This window comes from Hyperoodon ampullatus, assembly GCF_949752795.1.
Source record: "Hyperoodon ampullatus genome assembly, chromosome: 14".
In the NCBI taxonomy this organism is placed as follows: domain Eukaryota; kingdom Metazoa; phylum Chordata; class Mammalia; order Artiodactyla; family Ziphiidae; genus Hyperoodon; species Hyperoodon ampullatus.
This window is the reverse complement of record NC_136927.1, coordinates 15,257,614-15,273,873: the sequence shown is the minus strand read 5'-3', so window position 1 is coordinate 15,273,873 and position 16,260 is coordinate 15,257,614.

The following is a 16,260-nucleotide window of genomic DNA, read 5'->3' as shown; positions in this document are numbered from 1 at the left end:
TTTCAGACAATACCAGGGGAGATATTTTTTAAAAATAAGATCTTTATGTCACCCTTAATATTGTTCCATTTGGATTGGAACCAGGACTACAATCTCTCCATTAGTTCTCCTGACCTCCCCTTAATTAACTTTTTGAAAAACCAGGATGAAAAACCAACTGGTGTGAGGGATTAATGGAGATCATGTGCTGACGAGTTCAGTTTTCCATGTCTCCTTTCTCATGCTGCTAAAATGAGGACAAGAACCCTCCTGAGCATTTCCAAGGAGTCACACCAATTTTTATGATACATGATTATTTAGTTATCATAGGCATCTCCACTTACAAGTGGTCTTGATGTGATATCTAGCATACCTGAATCTAGTGTCACAATTACTTTGGCCTTCTTGACAATGACTTGGACTGCTAGACACCTGTTCCTGCCCCACGACCCCATTTTATGAACCACAGTTGGCAGCATGCCTTGCCAACAAGTTCTCAGTTCCTGTAATGTGTGCAAATTTGTGTGAATATGTGTGTGTGTGTAAATGAGGGTGAAGGATTAAGAATATAAAAGCTTTCCTAATTTTTGATAGTCTTTATTGAATGATTACAGAGAAAGGACACATTATTTAGTGCAGACATTGATAAATTCTCACAAACTGAACACACCTGAGTAACCAGATCAATAAACAGAACACTACCTGTCCCATGGAAGCTCCTGTCACTACCTCCACAAAGGCACCCACTATCGTAACTTCTAACACTATACATGAGTTTTAGGAATGTATAAAAATGTATGCTATGGTTTGTACTCTTTTGCATCTGGCATCTTTTGCTCAACATAATGTTTATGAAATATCCATATATCCATATATATATATATATATATATATATATATATATATATATATATATATATATATAATGTCCACTCTCATTGCTGGGTGATAGTCTATGATGTAAATTTACTGCAATTTATTTATCCATCTACTGTTGATGGATACTTAGATAACTTTCTGTTTGGGGTTATTATAAATAGTGCTGATATGGAAATTCAAGTATATGTCCCTTGGTGCAACATGTATGTGTTTCTACTGTGCATAAACCTCAGAATGGAATTGCCAGATCGCAGGTTTGCATGTGTTAAACTTCAGTGCATATTGCCAAACAGTGTTCATAAATGGCGGTATCAATTTACACCACTGTAAGCACAGCATGAGAATTTTGTTTGCTCTACATCCTTGCCAATACTAGGTACTGTCAGCATTTTTCATTTCAGCCCTTCTGGTGAGGGTATGATGGTAATTCATTTTAGTTTTAATTTGCAGATGTTGGATATTTGGATATTGTCTTTGTGAAGTGCCAGTTTGTCTTTTGCCTATATTTCTATAACTGTCTTAACCTCCTTCATCTGTCTTCTCTACTCTCTTTTCTCTTTATAAAACTGTATCTTATTTCTGTTTAAAAAAACCCAAATGTCCAACAGCAGGTAAATGGATAAATACACTGTGGCATATTCATACACTGAAATACTACCCATCAATAAAAATAAATGATATCTGGATACCCATTACATCAATGAAACTCAGAAACATTGTCTTAGGCAAAAGAAGCCAAATACAAAAGAAAACATACTGTATGATTCTTTTTGCATGATATACTAGAAGAGGCAAAACTAATTTATAGTGACAGAAAACAGATCAGTGGTTTTCTGGGGCTGGTAGATAGTATTGACTGAAAAGGGGCCTGAGGGAACATTTTAGGGTGATGGAAATGTTCCGTCTTGACTTCAGTAGTGGTTAGTTAGATGGATGTATACATTTGTCAAAAACTCTTTGTACACTTAAAATGGGTAATTTAATTGTATTAAACTATATCAATACTTCAAGAAAATTGATTAAAAAGAAAACTTTTACTGAGCCCTACCATGTGTAACCCATAGAATATGGTCAAATTATGGCTTTTCTTTAGCCATAGTGATCAGTCAAGATGCCCAAAGACCCACATGTACCCCAGTGGAGAGCCATATCTCCCTAGAAGGAAATGCAGTTGCCAACATCTTTTGAAATAAATATTTTAATTGAAGACATCACAAAAGCCTGGTTCTGGCTACTTTGGCCACCTCATATCCCACAAATTGTTCAGTTTCCTCTCACTTACAGCTGCCTACCAGTCACCCAGACAGCCAGCCAACCAGCCAGCACACTTAACAAGCTGGCCCATCACCACGTTTAAAATATACAAGGAGAACGCAGGCATGTCCAACCCTGGGCTGAGGAGAGAAGCCTTCCCAGTTAGTTTTCCCAATACTTTACCTGCAAGAGCCAAACTCTAGTCAATTTTTTTTTTCTTTTGACTCTCAAGGGAAACCTGACAGGAACCACGTTTCAGAAAACTCCCCTCCCAGTAGAGAACCAGAGCTGTGATATTTTAATAATCTTTCTCAGCCCCTCCCCTGGGAACATATTATTATGTGATCATTAGTGATGGGCAAACCTCACTGGGTTTCCAGGATTGAGTCTGTGCCAGAAGTTGAGAGTTCCTCCTTATTGATGACTCCAAATCGCCCCCATTTTCTCCTACATTTTATGTATGTATGTATGTATGTATGTATGTATGTCTTCTTTACTTGGTTTCTTCTTATGGACCTTGGCCTGATCTCCAACCCTTTACCTCCTTTTCACCCCAGAAAGAAAAAAGGAGAGGAGACGAGGCTGGCAGTGTGAGTTCCCTGACTGTTTCTCACCTGGCAAGCACACCATTTCCCTCTGTTGATGTGCCTGCCCTGGGCCGATCAGAATTGCTCTTAGGCCCGAATTATTGGTGTAGCCAGAAAAGAATGACTAGACACTCATTGTGGGTCCACAGCCACATTTCTGGGGGTGCCCAGTGAATCTGTGAGTGAGTAAAGAATGAGGCTTTTCCTCAGAAGGCTAAGAGATGTAACTGACAAAGGCCTGTCAACCTCATCCTGAAATAGTACCCTTAGGACTAAGTAGCAGAGACCATAGGAAAGCTGAAAAGGGTGCATTAAGAAGGTGCACTACCAAACGTAAGGTAGATAGCTAGTGGGAAGCAGCCGCATAGCACAGGGAGATCAGCTCGGTGCTGTGTGACTGCCTGGAGGGGTGGGATAGGGAGGGTGGGAGGGAGACGCAAAAGGGAGGGGATATGGGAACATATGTATATGTATAACTAATTAAATTTGTTATAAAGAAAAAAAAAAAGAAGGTGCAAAAAATATGTGAATATTCTTCCTTGGAGGCAACAATTTCTGTTTCTGGAATATAAGAATAATGCATTAAATTCATTCTATCTAAACTCAAGCACACCTATCAGTTATCCCTGTCTATATTTTTCTCCTTTAGAAAATAGGAGTGTTGATATTTATTCCATGAACTATTTTGTCAGGTAAGGAGGTTGTGGAGTACTGGATTTATAAATTCGTGATTATATTTAATTCAAATCCATAGAGGCTCGATCGCAGGGCTGGAAGTCAAAGCCTACATTTAAAACTGGACCCACAAGCCAGGGACTCAGAGGGTCATGGGGACAGTGGGGATATGCAGTTTCAAGCCTTTTCCAGATTCCATTAGAAGAATCCCAGAATACAGCATGTCCTGTGACCTTGTAGAAGGCTGGGAATGTCCAGGTCAGAGGTAGCAGCTGGCCTAGGAGGGCTGCCAGAATTTCCAGGACACTGATGCTTTCAGAATAGGAGGAAAGGGAACATTGGAGGGAGTGCCTGGCAGAAGAAGGAGAGGGGAAGGAAAGCATAGGGAGCCCTGAGCTGATAAATTCATATTTGTGTGTGACACACAAGTCTGAAAACACCGATGAGTCACTTATGCTAATATGTATTTTCTCTTTAACACATTTTCCCCAGTTGGTCTGAAACTATACTGTGTTTACTATGAGTAATCTCACAGAGTCACAACACAAAATTTGCTTTTCTGCCCAAGGAGCAGCCACTTGTTTTTGGACCACATTCCCCCAGTGTGTAGCTAAATCAGGGAGAGCATTTCTGCCACTGTTAAGGCCTTTCCACTGCTTTCTGTGAGGCTGCAGTGACTGTACCTGCTTCTTAAGGAATTTTTCTAACAGACCAACAAGATCTGTGCCCTATTTATTTTCTTAATTCTCTTTAGTCAATAATTTTGATTCTCCCTGAGCCTTTTTTTATCATGTTGTATTGCCATCTTTAGATAATTTCAGGTCAAAGAAAAAGAAAAAAAGAACAAAAGGAAATAACTATTCAAAGTATTATCTGTTTTCCAATCTGTCCTTTTACAATTTCACTGATTTTATTTTAGAAGTGGTTTGACAGATGGAAATTGACAAATGTACATAGAACAAACGACAATATCAGAAATGCAAAAAATATCTAGGTCAAGCGAGGTAACTAGTTATCATCTCAGGTGACAACTTCATTGATTGGTAGTGACTGTTGACAGTGTTGTACTAAGAAAGAGCCTGAGGCCACATCCAGGCTTAGCAGGATTAGTAATGTCTGCCACAGTGGTACCTTTGTGATGAGTGTGGAAGGAGAGTGTCAGCACAGACATTATGAATTTGCCACTTCTGGTCTCAGCAAAATGTTCATTCAAGCAATTAACATATCAAATGGAGTTCTCTAGTAACTGATTAAATTGAATAAAGACCTGAGCATTTCATTTGGAGTACATAGTGGATCAAACTACAACTCAGGGCACTTCTAGCCCAATCATGCTTCATCTCCGTAATCATATTTTTACCCTGACACAGAAGTAAGGGACTCGAATACTATCTTCTAGTTTAAGTCATAAACCGTGGAAATATATTTATAATTTGTTTCTGAAATCGTAAGTCCCTTCCATGTAAACACATTCAATACCTCCCTACTTCTCTGCTCCCTTCAGCATTCTTTCTCCTTCCATGCTCCTTGTGTGTCCCAAACAGAAGTTGCGTGACCGATGCTCAGAGAAAGGTGTTTAAATGAGGAAATGATGGTGTCATCCTTTTTAACTGTTGATTTGCTTCTCTTGTTTACCTAAGAACTAGACAGAGCATTGAGCAAAGAGATCTTTGGTCTTAGCCAGGACTGAGAAACCACACCTAATTGGTGAGTCAAGAGAAATGGTGGCCCTTCTTTTGCAGTGTATAACCCATGAGTGCATGATCCATATGAAAAGCTCTTAGACAAGTCTTAAATCTTTAAGCTTTAATAAATGTGGTTGTTGGGCTGAAAAAACATTTTTTTTTAGTGTTAAACAATAACTTTTTTTATAGGTGATAAGAACATAAATTTTACTAGCCACAGAGGATATAGATTACCATTTGGGCTAAAGCAGGCATTATTTACTACATTTGGGATCAGAAATAATAATATGCTGTATTAAATGTTCATAGTAGGTGTTAAAAAGGTGCAGATCTATACAATTGTGCTAACTAGCAATGTATTTGCTTTTTGGCATTGTGTTAGTCAGTCCTTGCCACCATAGAGCTGCATAGCAAAATACTCCAAATCTCCTGTGCTTACAACAGCATTTACATTTCTCACTCATGGGTCTATAAGTCAGCTGGGACTGTTTGCTTTAGACTGGGGGTTGACTAGGCTTGGCTTGGGCTTTAGGTTGGGTTGAAATCTATTCCATGTGTCACTTTTGGGGGATTCAGTTATATGAGGCTCTTGCTACCTGGGTAGTGCTTTTCTCATTGTGATCATAGGAGCAGAAGGAAATGAATGAAACCACCTTTTCTGTAAACTGCACACAGTCATTTCCATCCACATTTCACCGATTAAAGTTCATCAGTGGCCAGCTCCATCATCAATGGATAGAGAAATTAATTCCACTTCTAGGAGACAAAATGCAAAGTTACATGGCAAAGGATGTGAATATATTGGGTTGGCCAAAAGTTCGTTCGGGTTTTTCATATGCTGTTACAGAAAAACCTGAATGAACTTTTTGGCCAACCCAATATAATTCTAAAATAGGAAGGGTATGAGAATTAAGACAATGAACTAATCTACAAAAATACTAGAATGTTCCATCTAAAACATCAAGTAGGAAAGTATTATAGTGAGGTTAAAAAAATCAGGCTTTAAGTACCAGGAAGATTTAAGTTTGAATCTTAGCTCCATTCTTTTCTGACTATATGTCTTCGAGAACAGGTAGGTCTTGGGAATGCTGGAACGGGTAAAGTGTCCATCAGCAGGGCTTTGTAGATATCTCTCCCTGTGCTCTGCCATGAATGGGACTTCATTTCTTTTTGCTTGTCTATTTTTTCACTTATCTGTCTGCTTTCCATATTTGACATCAATTTGACTCAGCTAAAAGTCACTGTGCCAGTTAAGGCATATAGTTTTACAATGAGCCACATCTGGTGCCAGTGGCCAGTCTATGACTAGGGCAGGTGCATAGGCAGGCGTATACCCTTGGTTCAATCAGCCATGGTTGATGGGAAGTCACACATACTGAGTCATGCTTTTAGAGCAAAGCTGCTGTTAGGCTGAGACGTCCATTCTTAGAGAGAAGACACAACTCCCAGTCCCTCCTGAATCTAGGCTGGGCCGTGTGACTAAGATTCCCCAATGGAATATAAGCAGAAATTAGGTGTATTACTTCCAAACAAAAAGGTTAAAATGCTGGTGCCTTTTCTACGGTCTAATTTCCTGTCAAAGACCCCCAAAATGGCAGCGCCACAAGATGGAAAGAGCCTGGGTCACTGACTGATAATGTGGAAGGATTCATGTGAGTAAGAAATAAGCATTTAAGGATTAACACTTTGGGATTGTTTTTATATCAGAAGACTGTCCATTCTGCAGGGCTGGAAGAGAACAGTTGTCCCTAAAAAGGGGCCAATGGTATGGTAGTCATTGAGATTAGGGTGCAGGATGGAGCAAAGCATAAAAGGCTAAACAACTGAGCAAAGACTTCAGCTGGAGAAGTCCAAATGTTCCGGGTAGGATTACCTGGGGTGGCTTCACTGATACACACTCAGCTGAGAAAGTTGAGTTCAATTGGGAGTCAACTGTATCTGTCAGGGAGCGTGGCCTGTATAAAGGATAAGCTCCAAATCCAAACAGTTGTCCACACTTTAACTCCCACACATTAAGGAGGGCTTTCATTTAACACAGAGAAGTGAGAATTACCTTTGTGGGTCTGTTGCTCCCCTGGATATGGTTTCTGAAATATCTTTCTTAAGGTCTAAACATCTCTCTCTTTCTTTTAGGGGCTATGCTCACCCAAATCCACCAGTTTTAACAAAATTTGAAAAGTCATCATCTCTTTGGGGAAGGCACCCTTCCCTCTTAGCCTCCATTAGCAACGAGCATTGGTACCAACTATACTTTCTTAAGCTCACTGACGGTGAGGAAGAGAGGGAGCTGTTCCCTCATTTCTAACCATACCTTGACCCCAGCCTCAAGATTCAGACCGTTGAGGGGGATGATGGTTGTCTGAGTCAGATGACTCTGCTGAAGTCCATCTTGGACTGCAGGGTATTCCAAGGCCAAAGAGACGTTAGGAAGAAGAAAGCTCAATCCCTTGCAGCTGTTTGTCTCTCTCTCTCTTTCTACTCTCACTCTTTTTCCTGACACAAATCCAGTTATACAGTGCTGCCCTCCCCTAGCTGGCACACCACCCACGGCAACTGAATTTATTCCATGCTCTTAACATTTTCTCTGTGAGCTGCACTATAATTGCTTCTGCTTCTCTGGTTACTGAGGGTTCCGTCTCCCTCACTGGACCTATGCTGCTCACCTCTCATTAATAGAATCCAACCTCAGTCTGTGCGTTGCCTCCACCCCACTCACCAGTTCCTCTCCTTTCCTCTGACAGATTCACCTTTATCCTGCAGGACTGACTTCCTTTTGGACCCCAAGAGCCTCCTAGCTCAGTAACTTCCAGTCATGAGAACAAAAGCAGAGACCCCCTTTTAGATCTGCACGGCATCATCATAAACAAGAATCCTGCAACACTAGTAGTGGAATGGGGGCCATTCATCTTCAGAAGAAAGGCTGTATTCTGAAGCTTCCTTTCCCAACTGATAACCAGTCTGTCACCGCAAGAGGGAAGGGTGGGGTGGCAAGGCATTGAAGAAAGGGGAGGAGGGTGCAGCGCAAGAAGCTTATTAACCTTTCCAGGAGGCTTGTGATTCAAGCTTGTGGAGCTTAACATTGTTTTTCTCTCCCAATTATTTTAATGATGCTGCAGAAAGTCCTAACTTCTGTGCTGAGACTGTGTTGCTGCCGCAGCCTGGGCTGATCACATGGTAACATTCCGACCCAGGCTGGGTCACCCCTTAAGAAAAATCAGCTTGGGAAAACCACTCCTCCTGCTGCGTGCATCTCACTCTCTCTCTTAAGGGCTGGGGGGCGGGGTGGGGGGGAAGCCTCCTTTTTAAGAGCTTTGAAGCTTAAGGCTCAGATATGAGCTTTTGCTTCAGAGTTTATTAGTTATTTTTTATCCCCATCTACTACCCCCCTCCAAAAAGTTTATGTTCATTAAGAATGGCAATTATTTGACTCTAATTCAAACCATTTTTGTGTCATTTAGATCCAGGCGCATGGCTTGATCTCAATAATAAGGGAACGTACCAAATATTTTTGTTGCTAGAGGAACTATAGTCATATAAGCCAGTTCATCAATCATGTGTTTTTTCCTTTCGCAGTCTTAATGTATTCCTCATTTCATTTTTGAGCAAGAAAATTAATCCTATAACATAAACTTAAAAGCCAACTACTGTAGTCTGTACTTTGAACCCAGATACAAAAGCAAACATTCCTTCCTATTAGGTTTAGATCAAGATGTATTGATTTAGGAGGTTAACTAATACTTAGCAGGAGGCTGATTGGGGGCTGGAAATGTGGGAGGCAGGAGGCAGGGAGAAGTAGAAGAAGTGGCTTTTCTTCTTGTATATGCACATATACACTTATCTGCAGGCATTGCTAGATTTTCAATAATCCACCACGAACATCATCATGACTATGGGGACTGTAAAGATGGAGAACATCTTTCTGCAAGGCCAGCCTCCCTTCCCATTTAACAAGAGCAACTAAACATTGCTGGAGATTAGACGTTCCAGTCTGGATTGTCACCTTCCGTGTATTAATTTTTTAAACTTTTATTGACATATCATCCACATAGGAAGAATTGTGCTTATTGTAAGTGTACATTTTGATGAATTTTCACAACCTGAACACACCTGTATAACAAGAGTCCAGATTATAAAATGAAACATCAAGAGCACCTAGAAGCCACTCACACACAACCCCACCCAGTTACTATCTCACCAAGGGTATCCACTATCTTAAATTCTAATACCATAGTTTAATCTTTTTCTTTGAAGTTTCTATAAATGGAATAATATAGCATTTATTCTTTTATGTCTGGCTTATTTCACTCAATATTATGTTTGAGAAATTCATCCTTGTTATTGTGTATAGTTGCAGACTGTCCACCCTCTTTGCTATTGATATTCATTGTATGAGTACACCAAAAAGTCTATATCCATTCTACTGCTGATGGCTATTAGGGCAATTTCCAGTTGGCTATTATGAATAGTGCTGTTATGAACGTTCTAATACATGTCTTTTGGTGAATATATGTCCACATCTTTGCTGGGCTTATTCCTAGGAGAGGACTTGCTGAATGTGGAGTGTGCATGTGATTAATTTTAGTAGAAACTGCCAAACAGTTTCCACGCTGGCTGTAACTAATTGATTCTCGCACTAGCAATGTATGAGAGTTCCAGTTGCTCTATATCCTCACTAGTACTTGATATGTTCAGTGTTTATTTTAGTTATTTTGGAGGGCAGGTAGTGATATTGCATTGTCATTTGACTCTGCATGTTCCACACCCATTTTCATTTCTATGCTTCAGTTAATTTCCAATTATCTCTTAACCTAGCAAAGGCCAAACTGACCAACCAGTCTTCCCTCTGCAAAAAACTATCTTTCCTATAGTGATATCCCCACATCACCTCCTCCACCCACCAACATGGACTTTTCCTTTTGTCGAGATCTTATTGAATTTATGCACGGAACCACCCCATTTATGCTTGATTAGCCACTGGGTAGTGTTATGCTCTAAATGTTTCTCCTGAGTTATTCTGTCTTTCCAACTGGTGGCAGAGTCCCTTGAGGACAGAGTCCAACTCAGCAGGTCATGTATACCCACACAAATCCACCGGGCTGAGTTCACATGAATACAGGCTGTGCCCGGATTGGACTGAACTTTGCACTTTTTGCCCAATAATTATCATGCCCAAGAGCTTTAGCCTAGATGCCTAATATTGATAAAAAATAAAAATAAAACACTCAAGATTTAAAACGTTAAATAGGGCAGGAAGTTGAATAATATGGTTTAAAAAAATGGTTCTTGGAGTTAGAGTTGGATTTGAATCTCACACAGAACAATTTGGTTCTTTGTAATCTTAAGAAGTTATTTTATGATTCTGAACCTCAGTTTCTACATATACAGAAAGAACAGAGTTGTAGTGAGGATTTAAGAAGAATAGATAGCTAAGTGTCTGGCATGTTGCAGGTGCTGGAAAAGTCCATTCCTTTTTCCATACTCTCCTTCTTTGAAGAGGTCTCAATTTCTCAGTCTTGTAAGAGGATAAAACTCAAACAGCTTTATAGATCTTTGATTGGCCAAGCCTTCTTTGTCAGCCTCTCTGAAATCAAGAAGTATCCTGAATTAGGTGGTGAATTTTGAAATAAATTTAATAACATTTTCCAACAAGTAACTTTTTTGAACTAAAATTAAAAAGAATGTATTTTCTGAAATCTAACTAGGCCCCTTAACAGCAAAATCTTCTTTGAGGCAAGACTAGTTAACAGTTTTCTATGTAATCTCCATCTTTCTATCTGCTCAGCCCACTTGATAGAGGTAGCTTAAGTGCAGACAATGCAATTTTCATCCACCTCTGCTCTTAAGTACGTGATTAAAGTTCCAACATGTCTACTTCCAGCAGGGCTCTTAGGAAAGTAAATAAGGAAATGATTTGTCTTAGGGCTTTCTTGTTCTTCCCTGGAGGTTTATGGCAGCCTTGTCAATGGACAGGCAAGTTCTGGAGTCACGTACTGACTTTGGCCCTTAAAAGTGACTCAGGGCTTGGAATGGTGGCCTCTATTTTTCTTCTTCTTGAACCTTACTGTGCTGTGCCAGCGTGGGTTGGTGTGTCCAAAACTAATTTGGCAGGTCATTCATTAGTTTCCTCTGATAATGCTACATTGGAGGCAGGGTTACAAAATACATTCCAGCTGGCTGGACTTCTGATATGAATATCTCAGAGAGGTTCCACAGCCTTTAGTTAGATTTAGTGGTCAAGATTCTGGTAGAATCCTCTTTCTCTTTTCTTTTTAATTTCCAGCCAATTTCAATAGAACCACATTGTAATACAGCTCAATGTATTATATATGTATTTTTAATACCACAGGTCAGACCATGAAATAGGAATCTTAGATGTTAATCCTGTAACCTGACTTGCTTATAAAGAGGTTCCCATATAGATGCTTGCTTTCTGCCCCCAGGAGGAGAGGGATGAATGGGAGTGTTAGAGGGAGAGATGTAGAATATGCATTTGGTAACTTTTCCAAGGCTCTGTCACTTAATCATGTGACTACCAAGAGGAAGAGGTATTATTATGTCCATTTTACAGAGATGAGACAACAAAAAGCTCAAAGTGGTTTACTATCTTGTTCAAGGTCACAAATTGGAATCAGAATCTTGGGCTTGTCTTTTTCCAAAGTCTGAACTCTTTCTTCTCTCCTACACAGAATCCATGTAATATCTTTCAATATTAGACTTAGACATGACCTAAGAGGTCAACTCATGTCCTATCAAGTACAGGAATTCCCTCTATGAGGTCCACAACAGCTCCCTGTGCTTCAGGTGACCTACAATAATGACTACCTCATTCCTTCACAGGGCAGCCAATAGCCATTTTGTATGGCTCTTCCTCTTATTTAGAAAAAATCTGCTTCCTTGAAACTTCTACCCAATGGTGCACTAGAGCGGGTCCATGCTTATTCACACCAACTCAAGAGCTGACTGTGCACATCTATTCCTAACTCCACACTTGGTGACCTCAAGTTGGCACCTTGAAATCAACTATGGTGGGTGTGTTTACACTACAGAAATTGCCAAAAGCCACAAATCAGGGCTTCTCCCCGCCCCCCCCACAGTGAGAGACCATTATTAAATATTTATCACCACACCACTGCTTCTACCCTTTGGGGGTGATTTTGCCCTTTGTCCTTACAGAAAAAAAAGTCCAAGTCTTCTACAGCAGCTTCTCAGAGATTTCAGGGCAGCTCTCCACTCTGTCTTTCTACAATACCTTCAGAGAAACCTGAGTTTGAGTCTCAGGTCCATTCTTTAGTTGTTGTGGAACCATAAACAAATTATTTAATTTTTCTAAGTTTCAATTTTCATATATGAAAAATAGGGATAATAAAAAATCTTTACCTCTGGGGTGAATGAGCCTTAAATGGGACAATGCATATAAAATACACTGCTTGATCTACAGAAACCTCTCAATTAACTTTGCTATCAGAATCATTATTACTATTAACCAGAATACCACAAACATTTAAAGAGTTGCTCAGGACTTCTAGGAAAAGAAATTATATTTTTCAGGGTCTGAGCAGGAGCAGGTAGTCCATACAAAGAGTCTGGTTACAGAGAGTTTAATGCCTAGACCATGTGCAAAAGAGTGAAGATAGTTGGATAGTTAAGGGAACTAATAAGGGATATTGAGATACCCAGAATCCACCAACAGGAAGGAATTTTTACCATCTTAATTCTGAAGGTGCAAGAAAAGCTACACAGGAGCTGTAGCACAGCATAAGATCATATCCACTCTCAGACATGAGGCCCAGAAGGAAGAGAATCCGAGAACAAATACTGTGATTTCTCTATCTCTCTCTTGCCCTCCAATCTCCTGTCAGTACCTCCCAGAAGCCAAGCCTGAGGACACAGGGAAGGGATGATTCCATCCATAGATATCACCTCATGGGGCATAAAGCAGGATAGAACAAAGAGGAATGTGGATTGGGGGTGGGGTGGCATGGGGTGGGTGTGGGAACAAACAGAATAACCAACCAGCGTTTGAATTTTCAATCTTATATTCAATCTATTAAGTCCACCTCTGGCCTCTTTTTCCTGTAGAAGATCCAGACTAAGAAATTGTACAAAAATATAATTGTCGAGAGTGGGGCAAGATCTCAGTGTGAGGAAGTGTGTTTTGTTCTTGGGCTTAATTATGCTTTAAATTCAATGTGATGCACTGGAAAAAAATCTACACCTGGGATTGGCAGAATGCCTATTATTATAATGAGACTTTAGAGTTCCCTCAACACCCCACCAAGGGGAAAAGGTCCGATGTTACCTTATTGATTTATATGATCCCATTTAGATTTTGGTCTTATGCAGTGCTTGCCTTTATTTTCTTTCTCTTTGAAAATGTATCTTTTGGTAAATGCCATTGCTGTTGTCTATGCATGTGTGTGTTTCATATTTTAAGGGTCTTCAACCGTTCCATTCTAATAGCATTCCCCTCCCCTTTGAACTACCTCTGTAGTCTATTACAAAAAATCTGCAGGACCTGAAATGTATTAAAGTCCTCAGATTTCCCCAGTACAATGTTTCCATCTGTTTTTTAAAAAGAGACATTTTATAGCTTTGGGAGAGTCACTTAAGAATTTCATGTACTGAGGCAGCACGTGCCCCTTTATGCTGAGAAGTCTTGACTGACAAGAACAGCTTCCTTCTCACCTGGATCTCCTTAATCCTGTCAGATACAAAGAGGTCAATGACTCTTTCCTCAACTCACTCTTTATTTACAAAATTCTGTGGTTATTCACACAATTCACTAAGGATAGTAGCATTTACCCTTTAAAAGCTATTTCCAGAAATTGTTTTTTTACAAAAATGAAAGTGGAGTTTTGATGGTTCAAATAAATCCTAATGATCTGAGGAGATAAATTCTTGAGCCCAGCCACCTCATATATTTTTATGTCTAGATCTATATGCTGATTACAGAACAAAAATGGAAGTGATAACACTCTCCACAAGTGAACATGTGTGTACCACATATCGACCATTGTCAAACTCACTGTCATTTGCACCCTTCTAGTATAAATAAGTATAATTTAGGCTCTCAAACTCAAATGCCTACAACAGCCATGAGTGAAGTAAAACAGGTATAAGAAAACATTTCTTGGCATTCATAAAGACTCTCGGTCTGTCTTTTTCTTACAGTTGATAGAGATGTTCATACAAAACATATTTTACTTTTATCTTATTCTATATTTAAAAGGAGCAATATGTGAGTGTGTTGATAAATGGCCACAGAGCCCAAGGACAATAGGGAGTAATGGGGTCTGTGGAAAACTGGGGAACACATATCCCCAGAGAGACACCCCACTGTGTCGGCCCAGCATGCTGGGGTTATATGAGAATGAAGACTTGGTGTTTTCAAATCTCTCTCTTTCAAAAAGCAGGAATTCTAAGTTTTTACGGAAATTTTTCCAAATTTAGACATTGGCAACAAATTTGCAAAAGTTAATATGTTCTTCATAGGCCAAATCTAACACTTCTTAAGCTGGATATCACCTACTGCTACCAGTTAGCAGCTACTAGACTCAATGAGTCCATGAATGAAAAGCCACTGGGCAGAGTTTCACATGGAGTAAGAAGAGGGCTGGCTGCTCCAATTTCCTTCTACAATGATAAAAGTACAGAAACTGTAGATGTTCTAGAAGCCACTAAGAAGTTATTCAACTGCTTTTGGGGGCAATCCTGACTCCTGATCACCTTTTTCCTATGCCTCAGGGTCCCCTCTTCCCCATCATCCTCATGCACAAATACTCCACTCTTACATACACACACACACACACACACACACACACACACACACAGCATGGTTATCTAAAGATACCATCCTTGACATCCAGTCTTTGTCTACACGATTTAACTCCTTTCTTGTGCATTTTGCCCTTACTATATGAAAATATCTCTAGAACTATATTCCCATTTTGCCAAACTCTAATTTATCCTTGATTCAAAGTCGTCTAGGCACAGCCATTGAAAACTTCTGGCTCACATGATCTGTAAGTATTTCCCAGGTGCCTCTTTACTAGCAGTATAAGTCGACAGCTGATTTATAAGCACTTGCCTGTATCTCACTGACAGCAGAATAATGTATGCTAAACACGAAGGAGAATCTTGGGATTTCACAATCCATTGATCTGGTAAGAAAATCAGTCTAAATGATTGTTTATCATTATAGAGATAAAGGCTCCTCAAATAAGGGATAAGTGTAGGGGATTGTGTATGTCAGAAGACATTCTTCAGTACTTTAAGGCTTTCCAGAGCAAGCCTGTGGCTCCTGCTCCTAGGAGGGACATGTCACAACCCTACAGTATCTGAGTGCCATAATGAAATAGGATAACTCTGAAAGTAGACCATGAGCCAGTCTCTTGCCTCTATTTCCCCTCCCTCTGTGTCTGGACTGTCTGATTGGGGCTGTTACGGTTCTGGCATTGGCCTGCTGGCTGGACTCACATCCTCTGGCTTTCTGAAATGGTCTGCGTCATGTTTGCTGCATTTGCTTTCCTCAGGTTCTGTTGTCAGTTTTTCCAACCAAAGTGCATTAACTTTGAACCCTTGACTTCTTTGCTAAGAGGATGCTGTCCTTGACAGCATGAGGCCAATTTCCCACCCCCTCCAAGAGCATCTACCTCATGGAAGGATACACAGATTTTTTCCCCTGACAACAACCCCTCTTGCCAGACTCCATGCCTTGGAAACCCTGCCTGAACATTGCCCATTGTTTGCACTGAGTTACATTGGCTGACTACTTGTGCACAGGGACATACCAGAGTCACAGCATTGGAAATATTATTTTATGTCTTTCCCTTTGGTTTTAAAAAGAGTTTTAAAAACAAACTGGTTCCATAATGAACAGAAAGCATGACGTTATTAACCTGAAAATAAAAAAGGCAAATGCTTATTAAGGCATGTTGGTCACTATGTGTTAGAGGATGGGAATTCCCAGTGATGCAATCTGCCTCTTCCAAAAACCGAGCACAGAAAACCTTTTCATATGTGCTAAGTCTGCAGCTGCAATAAAGCCTCCATGCAAACAGTCAGCTCTGACTGCAGATTGTAGCCTCTCTACTGAGGTTCAGATCCCTGGGGTTGCAGTGGCATTTCCTGATGGAATCCAGCATGCACATTCTATATCCAGGCCCCCAGATTGATACCTTGCAAGAAAATAAAAAGGTTTA